Source organism: Mytilus galloprovincialis, chromosome 12, assembly GCF_965363235.1.
Source record: "Mytilus galloprovincialis chromosome 12, xbMytGall1.hap1.1, whole genome shotgun sequence".
Classification (NCBI taxonomy): Eukaryota; Metazoa; Mollusca; class Bivalvia; order Mytilida; family Mytilidae; genus Mytilus; species Mytilus galloprovincialis.
The window spans coordinates 65,793,897-65,813,100 of NC_134849.1; the positions used below are offsets into that span (position 1 = coordinate 65,793,897).

At 34.4% G+C, this 19,204-nt stretch overlaps 1 protein-coding gene across 1 annotated transcript in view; it reads right to left on the reverse strand.

The window, feature by feature from the left end:
• LOC143054575 (uncharacterized) overlaps positions 1-13,290 on the reverse strand; it is a 138,455-nt gene extending 125,165 nt beyond the window's left edge. Inside the window, exon 1 of the mRNA XM_076227596.1 lies at positions 13,164-13,290. The gene's annotated coding sequence lies outside the window, so the exon portion shown is untranslated. The remainder of the gene's footprint in view (positions 1-13,163) is intronic.
• Positions 13,291-19,204: the final 5,914 nt, after the last annotated feature.

The following is a 19,204-nucleotide window of genomic DNA, read 5'->3' on the forward strand; positions in this document are numbered from 1 at the left end:
TTTGTTTCGTAATAGGTGCAATGTGTTTCAACGTATAAGGAACGAATAAGTAACGGTATCAGTCGAGCGCTGTAACGGGTCCTGTCTCAACTCAGGAGTATGTAATTTAAAGTGGTTGTTGTTTGCAAAAGAGTCACACATTTGTTTTTCATTAATTATTTTTTTTTATTATTTTCTAGTTTGAATTGTGTTACATTTGTCCTTTCGGGACCTTTTATAGTTGTGTATGCGGTATGGGATTTGCTCATTGTTGTAGGCAGTACGGTGACCCATAGTTAATAATTTCCAGTGTCAATTGGTCATTTGTGGAGCATTGTGTTATTTGCAATCATACCACATTTTCTTTTTTTATTAATATATTTTCAGAAGAATGACGCAAAAATGTCGAATATATTAATTTGGTTTTTGTTATCTCCATGGCACGTTTTGTCAAATCATTTGAGAATAAACACTGAAAACATTTTTAAACTGACCATGCGCAGATTTATTTTCATATCTACATAAAACACTTGGAATTTTATATCGATTGATTGATTGAAAAGTCGATCGCGATGTATCTAAAGGTTTTCACTTGAAGAAAAATCGGTTCATAAAAAAATCGCTCTTTTAAAACTACGTCTAGGGATGGAATGTTTACGTCCGATTGAAGATCGATCTTTCTCATTTTTGCAATACTAAAGATCGGCGATCTCAGAAATGATCGATCTTTATTGTTATTGGAAACGGAGTCTTAGATTTCTAATGATTTTAAGTAATTATCATCAAAATAAAAAGGAACAACATTCTTAAACGAAATTAAAATTCATGATACCGGAAGCAAAATTCTGTCTTGTCTTTCAGATGTATTTTGATTGAACAATGATATTATATAAAATGTCTTCACTATTTTAAAAAGAATTTCTGTTCAACACGTAAGCACTATGAATAACCTGAAATGAAATGTTCACAGAAGCATTCGTGTGTACTTTTGTACAACGCATTGTTTTCCAACCACCGCATTTATATTACGTGTCTGTGATACTGACTGAAAACTAAAGTACTATCATGTGTAGATTACTGTGAATTTATCGTAGTTTAAAACAAACACACCACAAAACAGCAAATAACGAGAACTGGGTTGTCTCTAATTTGTGAGAATGTAGCCTGAAACGGCCGAACGTCTTTCGACGTTGTTTTTAGAATTGGCGCAATGTGTTCCCGCCAATTCAAATTGTTAACCCCTTTTTTGAAATATCTCTTTTTCCATTACGGTGACCCCATCTTTTTATTTCCTTATTTTGTTTAGATATAAACAACGCATATTCTATTGAAGACTCATGGAGAAATTATTGGTCAATTTTTTTTAAACTTATTTTTTTTTAGGTATTTCACAATAAAAAAAGGCGGGAAAACTATTATAGCGACTTATCATTATTATTTTCCATTCAGTAAAGGGTGATATTATTAAAATAGTTTGTATTAACAACTAGGTTAACAAAACAGACAAGTTTTTATTGGATACGGACTTTAAAAAAATTATTACACTGCTATTGACTAGAAGTCCCAATTTTCAAATTCCGTGAAAAAGATGACGTTTTAAATCGAAAACGAGGTCGGTGACCCCATTTTTTTATTTGCTTATTTTAAAGCTTTTACCTAGCCTAAAGTAAAAATAAAATATAAAGAAGATATTATTGGTAGATCTGAATAGAAGGATTTGTCTTTAAGGGGCAGCAACCCAACAATGAGTTGTCTGATGCATCTAGCACTTTCAAGATGAACATTACAACACCATGTCAAATTTGCTCAAAATGCTTAAGTTTCAGAGATATATATAAGCAAAAATCTACATTTTACCCCTATGTTATATTTTTAGCCATGGTGGCCATCTTGGATGGTTTGCTGGGTTATTGGACACATTTTTTAAACTAGATACCTAAATAATGATTGTGGCAAAGTTTGGTAAAATTTGTTCAAGTAGTTTCAGAGGAGAAGATTTTTTGTAAGATTACAAAAATTGTTAAAAATTGACTATACAGGGCAATAACTCCTAAAGGGGTCAACTGACTATTTTGGTCATGTTGACTTCCAATGTATTTGAAGATCTTACTTTGCTGTACATTATTGCTGCTAACAGTTTATCTCTATCTATAATAATATTCAAGATAATAACCAAAAACGACAAAATTTCCTTAAAATTACCAATTCTGGGGCAGCAACCTAACAACGGGTTGTCAGATTCATCTGAAAATTTCAAGAGCAGACAAATCTTTACCTGATTAACAATTTTACCCCGTCAGATTTGCTGTAAATGCTTTGGTTTTAGAGTAATAAGCCAAAATCTACATTTTTACCCTATGACTAGGTTATATTTTTAGCCATGGCAGCCATCTTGGTTGGTTGGCCAGATCACTGGACACATTTTTAAAACTAAATACCCTAATAATGATTGTGTCAAAGTTTGGTAAAATTTTGCCCAGTAGTTTCAGAGGAGAAGATTTTTGTAATAGTTTATGGACGAGGGACGACAGACGCCGGATGACAAGTGATGAGAAAAGCTCACTTGGCCCTTTGGCCCAGGTGAGCTAAAAAGTTTGATATTTACTAAAAATTTATATTTCAGGGGAAATAACTCTCCAATTGGTTGCCCAAATTCTTCTTGAATATTTAAGAGGAGATAGACCTTGACCTGCTGATAAGAATAAGAACTGTTCTGGTATTGAAGAAAAGTCTGTACAAATAAATTTAAACGTAACACCATAATTTTGGTCACAAATTCGAAGCAATAACAGTTGTCAAAACGTAGTAAAATCCGGATAAGAATGCTGACTACGATCGCATTTTATTAACAACAATTTAATTATGTCAACTGAGGTAAACAATTTTAGCAGCCGGATTCGATTGAATAAAATGTTATGGGAGTATTTAAATTCGCAAAAGTGGATCGCTCAGCAGGTTGATCAAAAACATGCTTTTTGTCAAAATTGGTGTCAAAGCAGACCTCGGCAAAGAACAAATTCAAATTTTGATACAACATTGATGAATAAATTTTAATGGGCGCCAATCTTATAAAAGCAGATCGCCCAGCAGAGCCGGTTATGTAACCTGATTAAAACTTGTTTTGTAAAAGAAATTATTTTATATTTTGCTCTATTTCCTCAAAAGACAAAAGTTTGCGCGTTTTTGAAAATAATGTTGATGATAGACCATTTATGAAATGAGCCCCAGCCCCCCCTCCCCCCTCCCCCTCTCCTGAAATACGATGTCATCATTATGGAACTGTTTCAAAAGATATAAAATGATCCAAATAAAGTTCACTGGTCAATTGCTTTAAATATCTTATCAATTAAGTATATAACCTTTTGTAATTGCTTTTCTGAATTCAACAATTGGCTAGTTCAATTTGAAATCCATTTGAATCAAGGCAAGTTTATAAAGATGATCTGTTGAAAAAAATACCTAATGGATGATTTTTTTCAGTGGTTAATACAGCATGCCGTTTTGCTATTCAATCTAACTTCAAGATATCTCATAAACTTTATAAGATATCTTATATATAATAGTTCATTAGATATTTTATATAGTTTGTAAGATATCTTATAAAGTTTATAAGATATCTTACATAGTTCATGAGATATCTTATAAAATTTATGAGATATCTTTTATAGTTTATAAGATATCTCATATAGTTTTCTTTATCAGATATCTTATAAACTATATGATATATATTATAAACTATATATATAAGATATCTTATATGAAGTATATTTATAAGATATCTTATGTACTATATTATTATAAGATATCTTATAATCGATATTAGATATCTCATAAAGTATATAAGATATCTCATATATATTAAATGAGATATCTTATAAAAATCCTATATGTTATATAAGATATCTTATATTTTATGAAATAATTTGAGATAATTTGAAATTCAAATAAATAGCTAAACTGCTTGCCATAGGTTTATGTTAGCTGGTATATATATGCCTTGTTTACCAAAGTTAAGATGATAGTGCATCATGTGCAATGGTATTCATGTATTTCAACTTCCCTGGTCTGAATCCCATTACTTCTTCAATCAGTGTACAGGTGAAACTTAATATACATTTTCCGTGTTTACAGGCCAGGAAAATGATATTATTTCGTTTTAGATTGTATGTATAAAAAATTCCCAATTGGGGTAAAAATTCCCAATTTGATGTAGTCAAGGGACCCATTTGAAAACACCTGGAATCATCCCTGGGACTGGTTAGTCTGCACGTGCACTCTAGAGTAGTTTTCGAGGTGTAAATACAGCTATTTTTGTCCATTTGTTATGATGAACCTAGTCCAATTAATTATGACGTCTTCGTAAGGCTTTACAGAAAAAAATTATAATAGCCTTTCAAGAAGTGAGGCGTCAAGGAAAAAAATTATAATAGCCTTTCAAGAAGTGAGGCGTCAAGGAAAAAAATTATAATAGCCTTTCAAGACGTCATACATGTAATTATTTGGACTATGATGAACGATTATCTGGACTATGATGAACCACAATAGTCCAGATGACTGCCAGATGCCCGAGTCTGACAGCTTGAGATGGAAGTACAGAAAATCCTATACATCAACTGTTCAATTTTAATAAATGGTGTTTTCCGTATTTTCCTAATCATTTTTTTCTCTATTTATTTTATGAAAATCTACCCCTTAGGGAGCTACCATTTGATTTTTATGGGGGGGGGGGGGCTAGGATGAAAAATTTTGTCCTGCTATTTTATTTTAGTTGTAGATCTCTGTCCTGCCTTTTTATTTTTTACTCTATTCGGTCCTGCCTTTTTTTTACTAGTTTATCCTGACTTTTTTTACACAAATTGTCATCCTGCCTTTTTTTTTAACAAGTTTCTCATCCTGCCTTTTTTTTTTAATCAAAACTCCTGTCCTGCCTATTTTTTTCAAATTTCATCCTAGCCCCCCCCCCCCCCCCCCATAAAAATCAAATGGTCGCTCCCTTATTCAACATGGCATGGACGCCTTCCTCCCAGAAAAAAATAATATAGCCTTGCCAGACGTCATAATTATTTGGACTAGGCTGCACCAGAGACATATAATACATATATTATATGTCTCTGGCTGCACTATTTAAAACCTAGAAGGGGCTAGCTATCCACACTTGTGTGGGACAACCCCTGGGAGTAAGATCTTAGATTTACATCATACATGTAAGCTAGTTAGTATCTTTAATAGTATACAAATCCTTGCTGGGGCCATTTTCAAAATACACGTCTTATTTAAACATACTTCTTAGAGTTGTCGCAATATCTTGGTTATGTCTTTGAGTATATTTGACCAAACCGTCTATTTTTGTCCTTTCTTTCGTATTTTGTAACAGGAAACATATTTGTGACAGGGGGCGCGAAACTAGAGCGCATAATATACAGCTCGGTTCGGACTTGTTTCCGGAAATTCTTACAATATTCATAATAGTTTAAATTAAAATAAAGTAATTTATTCAGGGCCGTAACTACATTGAGGCAAATGTGGCAAATGCCTCATGTTTTAAATTTAAAATAGAAAAAGAAACTAAAGCAAAATATTGTCTTAATATTAAATTGTTTTCACGGAAAGTGTCTTGCAAGAACCAAGTTCTGAATCAGTTCTCGTCACTCTCTGATGTCGCCCCTGCATGTTTTTCTTAATCCATGTTTCTATTTTACTTTTGGTTTCCAGAGTTGATGGTCTATTGTTTGGACTTCTGTGTCCCGGGTTTGTCTTTTGTTCATTTACTGTCCTCCTTTTAATGACTAGTCTGAGTGTTGATTTTCATTTGTAAACATGTTAACACTGTGACTATATAATGCTGCATGTCCACCGATGTCCAGGCATTATGCGAGAAATTATTTAAAGAATATACGATACTACTCACACTGGACACAGAAAGAAATGGTCGTTTCTGCATGAAGAATTGAACTTAATATCAAAGAATACAAAACTGCCTTTTTTGTATATAAAACCACAGGCGCTTGGTATATGATACAGATATTTTTTCTTTATTTATTTTTGTTGATTAAGATATTCAATTTTCCATATTTATGATACATATCTATCACTTCTGCGCATGTCTCACTTTGTTTCGTGGGATGACGACTCAGAGAAAATACCCAATTTTCTTAGTATGGATTGTAAAATTTGGTATTTTCTCTGAGTCGTTAAAATCACTAGAAGAGGGACGAAAGATACCAAAGGGACAGTCAAACTCATAAATCTAAAACAAACTGACAACGCCATGGCTAAAAATGAAAAAGACAAACAGAAAAACAATAGTACACATGACACAACATAGAAAACTCAAGAATAAACAACACGAGCCCCACTAAAAACTAGGGGTGGTCTCAGGTGCTCCGGAAGGGTAAGCAGATCCTGCTCCACATGTGGCACCCGTCGACTAGGTAAGATATGCACAGAAGTGATAGATATATATTATAAATATAAAAAATTGAATGTCTTAATCAACAACAAAAAAATATCTGTATCATATACCCAAGCGCCGGTGGATACATCTAAATAGCTGACATGGTTAATATTCAAGTAGACCACCAATTTCCCGGTATCAAATCATTTGTTGAAAAAAAACATCAATGTATTGCCATATGACCTTTTACATTCAAGAGTTAAATTTATATTAAGTCGTGTTCAGACCCTTTAACAGAAAAAAAGGAATATGAAGTACACGTGCACAGGAGCTTATCGAACACAATGTCAATGTATATAAAAAAAAATACAAATGATGAATTGTCAAAGTTTTTATGCCTGTCCTTCATCTTGATAGTTGCTGGAGGGTCTTCAATAATGAATGAAACATAAATACCGTAAAAACGGGTCAATATGGTTCCTACGGTGTCGACTTAAGCATAACTAAAGTATAACAAGGCACTCAGGGACGGATCCAGCCATTTAAAAAAAGGGGGTTCCTAAACCCGGACAAAAAAGGGGGGGCGGGGTTCCAACTACATGTCCCCATTCAATTTCAAATGCATTGATCATCAAAAACAGGGAGGGTCCAACCCCGGAATCCCCCCCCCCCCCCACTCCCCCGGATTCGCGCCTGGCACTGTCACTATATTTAAGTCTAGTCACAAAAAAATCACAAGTCAGCACAATACAAGACAAGAACAGACAGACCGATCCGGTATTAATGATTATGAGAATTACGATTTTTGCCTTATCCTACATATCAGTCTTTTAATGTTTTCCCCAAAACCTTAAAGTCTTAAATAACATTGAATCTATGTTTTTGCTTTGAGACTAGAATATTGTCGAAAATGTAGCTAAAAATCATTTGCGTTTCTATGTAAGAAAAAGTCCGGGAAACGCTCAGAATGCACGATTTTGCGTTATTTGTCTCAGAGCTTCTGGGGCCCTTGAGCGTCCCCCAGACCCCTCGCCAAAAATGTTTCGCCTAATATTTTTTTGCCTCACTATTAAGAGGCTAGTTACGGCCCTGTTATTAAGTTACTATTCATCAAAAGCTTCAGTTTTAATATGACAATTTAATGTTAAGTGTAAGCCTAGTGTTCTTATATTTTTTGCAATACTTATATTTCAGTTTGTAAGGAAACTTAAGGGTTGATATAAATGGCTAAGTTGTTCTATTAAGTTAAGGAAAATTATTTTTCTATTAAGGTATAAGGAAATTATACTCAGATAATAAAATATGTGTTCCAATTAAGTGATAAAGTAACTATTGTGTAAGCTACTGATTTTCTCCCTAACTTAACTTCTTGTCGTTTTTTTTAGTGAAGTAGGAGATATAAGGCTACTGGTGCAGTGTAAGGAGACTTAAGGTGGCTCGTGGGTACAAAAATTTCAGCAAAAAATTGAACCTTTATTTTTTCATTACACATTTTATTTATTACACTATAAGTTATTACTTTATGATATGGTAAAAAAAATCAACCCCAAAAAATCGATTCGGTTTGGCCCCAGATGACTTTTTAAATGTTTATAGTGAGCTTTTCTCATCACTTGGCGTCCGTCTTCCGTCGTCGTCCGTCGTCGTCGTCGTCCGTCGTCGTTAACTTTTACAAAAATCTTCTCCTCTGAAACTACTGAGCCAATTTTAATCAAACTTAGCCACAATCATCATTGGGGTATCTAGTTTAAAAAATGTGTGGCGTGATCCGGCTAACCAACCAAGATGGCCGCCATGGCTAAAAATAGAACATAGGGGTAAAATTTAGATTTTGGCTTATAACTCTGAAACCGAAGCATTTAGAGCAAATCTGACATGGGGTAAAATTGTTAATCAGGTCAAGATCTATCTGCTCTGAAATTTTCAGATGAATCTGACAACCCGTTTTTGGGTTGCTCTCCCTGAATTGGTAATTTTAAGGATATTTTACTGTTTTTGGTTATTATCTTGAATATTATTACCTCACCTGGCCCGAAGGGCCAAGTGAGCCTTTCTCATCACTTGGCGTCCGTCGTCTGTCATCCGTCGTCGTCCGTCGTCCATCGTCGTCCGTCGTCGTCGTCGTTATCTTTTGATCTGTCATCCGTCGTCGTCCGTCGTCCGTCGTCGTCCGTCGTCGTCGTCGTTATCTTTTTACATTTTGAACTTCTTCTAGAGAACCACTGAATGGAATGAAACCAAACATGGCATGAATGTTCCTTATGAGGTGCTGACCAAGTGTTGTTACTTTGTAGCCGATCCATCATCCAAGATGGCCGCCAGCGGGGGCTTAGTTTAACATAGGACCCTATGGGAAATGCATACAAATGACTTCTCCTAGAGAACAACTGAATGGAATGAAACCAAACATGGCATGAATGTTCCTTATGGGTTGCTGACCAAATGTTGTTACTTTGTAGCCGATCCATCATCCAAGATGGCCGCCAGCGGGGGACTTAGTTTTACATAGGATCCTATGGGAAATGCATACAAATGACTTCTTCTAGACAACCACCGAATGGAATGAAACCAAACATGGCATGAATGTTCCTTATGAGTTGCTGACCAAGTGTTGTTACTTTGTAGCCGATCCATCATCCAAGATTGCCGCCAGCGGGGGACTTAGTTTAACATAGGACCCTATGGGAAATGCCTACAAATGACTTCCTCTACAGAATCACTGAATAGAATGAAACCAAACATGGCATGAATGTTCCTTATGGGTTGCTGACCAAGTGTTGTTACTTTGTAGCCGATCCATCATCCAAGATGGCCGTCAGTGGGGGACTTAGTTTAACATAGGACCCTATGGGAAACGCATACAAATGACTTCTTCTAGAGAACCACTGAATGGAATGAAACCAAACATGGCATGAATGTTCCTTATGAGTTGCTGACCAAGTGTTGTTACTTTGTAGCCGATCCATCTTCCAAGATGGCCACCAGCGGGTGACTTAGTTTAACATAGGACCCTATGGGATATGCATACAAATGACTTCTCCTAGAGAACCACAGAATGGAATGAAACCAAACATGGCATGAATGTTCCTTATGAGCTGATGACCAAGTGTTGTTACTTTGTAGCCGATCCATCATCCAAGATGGCCGCCAGCGGGTGACTTAGTTTAACATAGGACCTTATGGGAAATGCATACAAATGACTTCTTCTAGAGAACAACTGAATGGAATGAAACCAAACATGGCATGAATGTTCCTTATGGGTTGCTGACCAAATGTTGTTACTTTAATTTGTAGCCGATCCATCATCCAAGATAGCCGCCAGCGGGGGGACTTAGTTAAACATAGGACGCTATGGGAAACGCATACAAATGACTTCTTCTAGAGAACCACTGAATGGAATAAAACTAAACATGGCATGAATGTTTCTTATGAGTTGCTGACCAAGTGTTGTTACTTTGTAGCCGATCCATCATCCAAGATGGCCACCAGCGGGTGACTTAGTTTAACATAGGACCCTATGGGATATGCATACAAATGACTTCTTCTAGAGAACCACAGAATGGAATGTAACCAAACATGGCATGCATGTTCCTCATGAGGTGATGACCAAGTGTTGTTACTTTGTAGCCGATCCATCATCCAAGAAGGCCGCCAGCGGGGGACTTAGTTTAACATAGGACCTTATGGGAAATGCATACAAATGACTTCTTCTAGACAACCACTGAATGGAATGAAACCAAACATGGCATGAATGTTCCTTATGAGGTGCTGACCAAGTGTTGTTACTTTGTAGCCGATCCATCATCCAAGATGGCCACCAGCGGGGGACTTAGTTTAACATAGGACCCTTAGGGAAATGCATACAAATGACTTCTTCTAGAGAACCACTGAATGGAATGAAACCAAACATGGCATGAATGTTCCTTATTGGTTACTGACCAAATGTTGTTACTTTGTAGCCGATCCATCATCCAAGATGGCCGCCAGCGGGGGACTTAGTTTTACATAGGATCCTATGGGAAATGCATACAAATGACTTCTTCTAGACAACCACTGAATGGAATGAAACCAAACATGGCATGAATGTTCCTTATGAGTTGCTGACCAAGTGTTGTTACTTTGTAGCCGATCCATCATCCAAGATTGCCGCCAGCGGGGGACTTAGTTTAACATAGGACCCTATGGGAAATGCCTACAAATGACTTCCTCTAGAGAATCACTGAATGGAATGAAACCAAACATGGCATGAATGTTTCTTCTAGAGAACCACGGAATTGAATGAAATCAACATAGCATGAATAGTCCTTTCCTTATGAGGTGCTGGCCAAGTGTTGTTACTTTATAGCCAAATTGTATCTGTTTTTATATGATTTCAAAAACCAGAGTAGAGTCAGGTGAGCGATACAGGCTCTTGAGAGCCTCTAGTTTATTATTGTTTTCAAATAAGCTGTACATAAACTAAATAATTGTAAGATTTAAGCGATTTTTGTAATTAGGTTACTTTTTTATTTCGATATAACCTCTATTTCTCCTATCAGTTCAACAGAAAAAAAGGACATAAACAAAAATGTATGCTTCTTTCGAAGGCAGATTGTGAGCTTAAATAAATGAGCGGTGCCCCCATATTTTTATTTCATTTTTCTTTTAAGTATATGATAAAGTTCGTTTATAAAAAAAAAATATAGCGAAATCCTATACATGTATTAGAAAAAAAGTTTGATTTATACCCAGGAGCCCCCTTAAGTGATATACCAATAAAGATGTGCATATTGGTTTAATTTGATAATTTGATGGTGCAGGAAGTGATTTTAGATTTTAGTATATGCTACAGTGCATCTATCTATACTATTAAATCTATACTATTAAATCTATACTAATTAAACGAGAAGACCTCATTTTGTGTGTCGCTTCTCTTCTTTCCACAATAAGTTAATCATCATGCCTCTGTGTCTTATAGGTCCAGTGCAAAGTCGCATTTGTCATCCATTCATATGATTATTCAGATTGAGTTATTTTGGGAGAAAAACGAGAAAAAAGGCATACGGATATTGTTCCGTCATTGGACGAAATTTTCTACCTGATATCGTTTTCAAGTTTACTATCTACGGCGGTCACAGAGGCTTATTAAATAGAGAGGGTCTGTATAATGTATCAATGACCGCCTTGGATCGATTAGTAAACTGAGAATTGAAAGGAAAAAGCAAATTACACTTTATCATGTTTATTCAGAGTAATGAATGTTCATAATATACAGATGAGCGCTAACATTATTCATGTACATTTAAGCAAAATATTTCGATAATTTAACCTCAAAATTTTTTTCACCTCGATACGCTCGGCGAAAATTTAAGTTTGCGACCCTCCCCCTTAACTAAAATCCTGGATCCGCCCCTGAAGACAAATGCTTTTCATTGGATTTCTTGATAGATATGTGAAACATTTTCAGAAAAGGTACGACTCCAAGGGATTGAAATTCTACTTCCGGCAAAATTTTTGGGAAATATTTGACTTCTTTACCCCCCTTTTTGCAATATTTTATAGCAATAAATGCAGATTGTTTCCATGGATACACCAAAAAGAAATTATATTTTACCATTTTAACCACAGGATATCAAATCTATGGAAGATACTGATTACAAACATAATTATGCACATGTATGACACTACAAACGGTTAGCTTAATTTGCAAGAAAGCGAGGAAAAGGGGATTGTAAAATAAAGTAAATTTTAATATTTTTTCCTTACTGTATATTGCTACCTTTACTATGCATATTTACTATGTCATATCAATATTGTTTACCTTTTTCTAATAATTTTAAATGAAATTACCTGTGTCGAAAGTTTTACTTCTTGTGTAATTTAGGTGTTTAACTTTTGTCATATAGAAATACACCAATAACTTGTGTCTTACTAGTTCACCTGACTGGATCATTTCTAAATGTTATAATCAATAGATACCTGTGAGTGTACATTACAATACAGAAGGAAGTTATGTCTACTTCTTTGTTAGATGGACCTTCAAATTACCTCAGTTTGTTAGCAATACCAATTGAAAGAATACTAATAGCTGTTACTAGCCAATCGAATCATTTTTTAAACGAGACGGTAACCAAACACGATTAAAAAACCTGTTAAACTAGTTTAAAAATAAGTTTCTTTAAACGAATAAATTTGTGCATCTTGCAAAAAAGGTTGTATGAAGAAGTCCATCTTTTCTATTTGATTTAGTTTACTGTGAATTGAGTTAAATAACTTAGTAAAATAGTTACTTGATAAACGTATAAAAATTCGTCAAAAGAGTTACAAATGTCATTAACATTGCATTATTATCAATTTCCTAATGAGGTCTCAAAAAGCAGTGGCATCTATAAGTGTAACATATGAGACCCCGTTTACCTGTGGCGAAGAGGCGGATTTAGAGGGCCAGGCCCCCCCCCCCCTTTTGTGGGGAAAAATTGATTGATTGTATAGGGAATCACTGAAGCATGACTTGAGCGGGACCCTTCTAAGGCAGTCAGAGCCCCTCCCTCCCCCCCCCACACACTTATGAAAATTTCACAGTGGCGGATCGAGGACTTTCGAAAAGGGAGGGGGTTCAGAGAGGCTCATATAACAGCAGGGGACCCGGCAACTCAACAAAAGTAATACAAAATAGACAATCCCTGAAACGCCCATGTTAACAAATTTGTATCATATAACGTTAAACAACAATAAAGAATATACGATAATCCAATTACTGTCTGAATATTTTATCATTATACATATACATAACATAATTAGTTAAAATTACCTTTACAATGTTTTAAAAAAGTGTCCTCTTTGTTAAAAAGAATTTCCACTTTCGTTATATATATAATCACACAGACATAACCGATTGTCGCCAAGTCATTTTTAGATACGGGTCTCTAGTATGTAACACAATACTATTCAATGTGTAACGTGTACACAGGGTAAGCGTGTCTATTTCTATTTTAGAATAGGTTCGTTACCAGCTTGATACTGGGTCTGAAATGTTCTATTTACAAAGTATATGTCGAATAAATTCACCAAATAAGGTATACCCATCAAATTATGTCAATGAACTAAAATATATGAGGCTCCCACAGGGTACCCCCCTCAGGTCGCAAGGTCGCTTTTTAATTCGTCGAGAGGTCGGTTTTTTCCTAACACAGAGGATGGAAGTTGGTCGGAGGTCGTTTTTTCCAAATTTTAAAGGTCGCAGGTCGTTTTTAGAAGGCCCTCAGGTCGGAAGTCGCCTCTAAAAAGCCCAGAGGTCGCAGGTCGTTTTTGACCCTGCGGGAGCCTCATATATACAAGTGCCCTGACTTGCTCTAACAGTTCAATTCATCTACTATAGTATACATTAATCATATTTTATACAAATGATACGTACAAATTCTAATTTGTCCTTGGTCAAACTTGTCATAATGGTACAATTTAGTACCCTACAAGCTACGACTTGTCCTAATGGTACATTTTGGTACCTTACAAGCTACGACTAGTTTCATACGGAAAAATTCATACTTGACAAACTACAAGTTGTACAAGTCTTAAAGAACAGACACCAACCTTGTCCTTTGATGCATTACAATCATGAATGCATTCCATATTAGAGAATACTAACAGGTACCAACCTGTTCTTTATTACACTTGAAGTATTAATATCTTGTATAAGAGACAACGATCTCAAATATCCTATCTCGATAATCTATCTCTATAATAATCACCTACGTATCATGGCCATCGTCTTCGTAGACAGCAGAAGAATGACAAAGAGCAGGAAATCGTCACCTGCTTATATTTATACCACAATGGTAGCCGTACCATTCTTGAAGGAGAGGTATTCCAAATTGCCGCATTACTCGTATTAGAGCTTCCACTGGAACACCCTTTACATTTGACCTGACACAAGATTTACCCTCCAAATATCTTATTCTTTTCTATGTTTAATTTTATTAAAGTATATACAAATACATAAAGTAAGGCTTCTGCCGAACTGTAAATAGGGTAAACTATAGGACCTAAGATACACAAGTTTAAGCTTTTCAAAAAGCTGAGGACTGCTTCGCTCTATCCTAATTTAAGATAATATATGTGCATATGGTTGTTGATTTAGTATTAGAAATGTGGTATTTCTAGATATTGATTGACATTAATTGGATTTACCATAAGAGATTGCGCTATACACTCATGCTTTAACAACAAATTTTCACTTCACTTGAAAAGTAAAACATTTACAAATAAACACGACTCTGGAGGTGTGCCTAGATTGACAGACGTTATAAAATACAGATATGCATGTTTAGCAAAACAAATGGTGCATATTGCAGATTAACCAATCAAATAAACACGCATTTTAAAATAATTGATATATGTCAATATTGAGTTTCAGTGTGAAATATATGCATAATAAAACGAACATGAAATAATGACAGTTGATCGGAATTGTAATAATTATTATGATAGTTAATTTTCCGGCATTTGATGTCTTATCCTGAGACGAGAAAGGTCTGTAATTCTTTTTCTGATTTAATAAAGAATTTATTTGAAGAACAGTTTATTCGTCTCTCGTTACTTGTGCTTACCATAGTCCCCCAGCCAAGTACACGATAGGTGTGTGTTCGGTGGGGAGATTAAATTCTAAATAATCTGCCTTCAGTCACCGCACTAAATGTAGCGTGCATTTAAATTACTTATACGTAATGATAAAAACTGAGAATAGAAATGGGATTCGACTAGGTTATAACACGGTATCGGGTTCTCTCATGATGATCGAATCTAGTTGGGTGACATGTAGCTGTTAACTTCATTCTATATTCAATTGATAGAGAGTTGGTGTTTAACGAGGAAACTATTCAATCAAAGTATCCCAGGGTAAAGTGGGAAAAAACTCTTCGGAAGTGTTTCGGACTCCTCCGTGATTTGATTGATCAGTAATTGGAATATCTGTGTCGCAGATGACCACTGAATTTGACATGTAGAATCCGCAATACCGTTCTCCTTTCCTAGCCATTTTAATTCATCGAATAAGCGCAACAGTTCAAAAGGGAGAAGGGGATCGTCCCTTGATCACTTTAAGTTTTAAAAAAATCATGTTCTTTCGATATACATTAATTTTTAGAATACTATCATCCAATTTGATTTTCAATAATCGGGAGTTACCTCTTTAGACATCTCCGGATCCACCCATGAAAAGGGACCTATGTAGAATGTTGTGAACTAGGAATTAAGAACCCTTTAAGGTCATCTTGGTTAACCACGGGTTTGAGACGGATTTTTTTTGTACTAAAATGTTCGATTGACAGTTTGTTTTTTGTATCGTGTTTTTTTCGTCGGTTCATCTTTCTTCTTTTGGTATAAAATTGAGGAGATGTTGTATAACTTGCGACGAAATATATATCAATCAGAGTTCAAATAGAGTGGTAGTAATGAATAAATATAGCTACGCCACTGTACGGCCTTCAACAATGAGAAAATCCCATACTGTGTGTCGGCTATGTACAGTGTCTCAAATTACAATCCAAAATTATGAAATCACAAACTTAATATCATATTTTCAATTCTTATTTATTGAAACTTCTATACAACTTTAACATGTGTCATTCTTTTCCAACGTAATGTTAGGTAAGAACATATTGTCTTGTTCCCAGTGGTAAGCAAGTGTAAGGACGATTGCAACATTATACACATTGAATTGTCTCTCGTTAATCAGACAAATCATTAAAATGTGCAATCACTAATTACAAATGTTTAGAAGAGGATCCAAGGAGAAAAATAGGAGGGGAGAGATCCGGGGTTTGATATCTTATGCTTTTTTTTTGTATTGTTGACACCCCTCCTTTAAAAAAAAAGAATTGAACTGCGCCTGACTGTTGTATAAGTTTATTTCTGATATAATATATGATTGAGATGTCCGATACGTAAGAAATGTAGGATTAATGCCGAAATTTCAAGCGTTTTGTAAATATGTTTTACTTGTAATTACTAAGTGTATTAGAATCATCCCTAACAAAGAAGGAAAACACACTCAACTATAACTTATAAGATCACATAGAAGAAAAGTAAAACACTGTATTTGCTGATAATACCCAGCTATTTCATCCTTCGGCATTCGAAAAATTAATATAACAAGTTGTAAAACGGAAAGTTCGATGATCCCAAATGTTACTTTATACATTTTTTGCTTTGAATTTGATCAATTAAGGTTGTAAAATTATAAGATATAAGGTTGGATAAAATGGGAAATCAAATCTCAAAATGTTGTTACATTCTTTTTTAGAACAAACAATTTAGAATGAAGTGAAGTTTTAAAATGGACGAAAAAATAATTCCGTAGCACCTGAGATCACTCCAGATTTTGGTGGGGTTCGTCTTTCTTAGTCTTTAGTTGTCTATGTTGTGTCTTCTGTTCTATTGTTTGTCTGTTTGTATTTTATTTTTGGCCATGACGTTGTCAGTTTCCTTTCAATCTATGAGTTTGACTTTCCCTCTGGTATCTTCCTTCCCTCTCTTATAAGTGTTTACAAGGCAAAATAAATAAATAATTATATCCAATTTACCTATTAGTATTTGCTTACATGTTAAAAGTATTGTAAACGAAGCTGTAGTAGTTGTAAAATTGTAAAATTATATATATATATATGATGCTAAGCGCCATCAAAATTGGTTGTAGTGAAATACATTTCAGTGACCTACCTCTTCAAATATATTTTCCTGATACATGTGTCAAAATTCATTACTAAAATTACTTAGTGTATTGAAGCATCAACATAATCAGTTTTTTCCTTATTTTGTAAATTTTAGATACCAAAAATCAGCATCGAAAATTTTGTATGAATTTATATCATATTGAATTTTAAGGTTAGGCTAAGGCAGTGGGCGACAGTGGGCGACTGTTTCTAGTTGGGTTAAATTTTAACGAAAAAGTAAGAGCTTTTTCAAAAGAAAAGTACTTAATTATAATTTTAAATGAGACGTTTCCTTTGCTAATTATTTCAAACAGAAATGTATATACATAATATATATCTATACTACTTAGTTTCAACAAAATTGATATTTTTTACGATAATTGAAAATTATTTGTCGGAAATACGATTAAATCAATTTAAATAATAGTGATCTTTGATCTTATATTTTTGATTTTTCACGTTTTAATTTTTCAGAATTTATATATGCACACCTTTATAATGTATATATATAAACGTGTGTTACACAATGTACAAGGTATATCCAAAATAAGTTAACCGATAAATCCCCGATCTATTTATAAGTTTTCCGAAAAAAGAAATTCTGCGTTAGCAATCTATAAATGTAGATACATTATTTTATCGACTTGTATATGTATCGATAGACAAATTAAGTGTGTAAAAGGTAGGTTAAAATTAAATCAAAGCTGATGCAATATATGGTAATGAGTTATAAAACGGTGAAAACGTGTACCAATAGCGCGTTTCCAATATTTCATTCAATATCAAAATGGTTTCGAATTGAAGTTGTATTTTTTTTTGGTCTCAATCATTCAATACCTTATTTTCTGATTTTAATGAATTTTATTTCAATTTATTTTGTTAATAATCATTTTAATAATGTTTGGCGTGGAAACAAATCTTCGAGAACGAAAACAACCAGGAAAAAATAAAAAATTTAAAATAAACAATCTCCGACTGTTATGGAACGACTATTTAACTTTAAGATTAAAGATTTTTTTCTTTGGTATAATCATACTGTGATCCCCAATTTGAAAATAAAATTTAGTGTGGTTAAGCTGTAACAAAAAAAAAAAATAAAAAAATATTCCGATTCTAATTTTTGCCTTTACGTCATAGTGTTATAATAATGTATTGTAAATTACTATTCCTATGTTATTCTTAGACTGTCATGGTCTATATAGATTTCTAAAACGGACCCATTATTTTCAAAAGGGGTGGGCCGGGATGTGGAGTATTTTTTTGGGGGGAGGGGGGTCGATAACGACATATTTACGAACACAACCCGATTAACTGTTTATCGTTTTTTTACTGGTATTTTCCGATCCCTACCATACAATATTTAGGAAAAAAATGTTTGGAGAATCAGTTGGCCAGCAAGTGTTGTTGATGATAATAATGATGATATAAAAACAACAATAAAAGTGGGGAGACGTGTAAATACAGAAAATCTTATACAAAAAAATAACGTTTTTTTTTTTAATCAAGGGGTGGAGAAGTTGGGTTGGGAAAGGGGTTGATAGTACGCCCCGCTCTGCGCTTTCCAATGAAGCCGTCACTTTATGCAATGATTAGTACGCATGAACTAAAATATACAAGACAAAGTATTCATAATTTATAATGTAAATTTATGAGGTTATATTTTTCTATTTGTTTCATTAATAAGATAATCTTTCAATCAAGAGTCTGATTGTACTATATTTGTATATGTTATTGTATTTTTTCCATATTGCCCCTTGTGTGCCCTAGTTCAGATAGTTATGCCGTCTGCTGTGGTTATTTTTCGATTTTGACTTTTTGTTGATCCCACATTGACGTCGCAGGTGCAGGAAGGCGTCCCAGAAAGAAAACAAAATAGCCTTGTCAGACGTCATGATTATTTGGACTATGTGTACTGATTTGAATTTTTTTTTAACTAATACAGTATAATGTAATTCCTAATATATTCTATCCTATTCTATTCAAACCTGTTCTTTTTTTTTATCCTATCATCTATTATTTTCGGTTCTTTTATATCCTATTATTTTCTATCCTGTTCTTTTCCATTCTATTAGACGTGCTAGGAAAGTCGATACTACTGTTGGTGCTCGTGTTGGATGGAAGATAAATACAATAAGATTTGGGG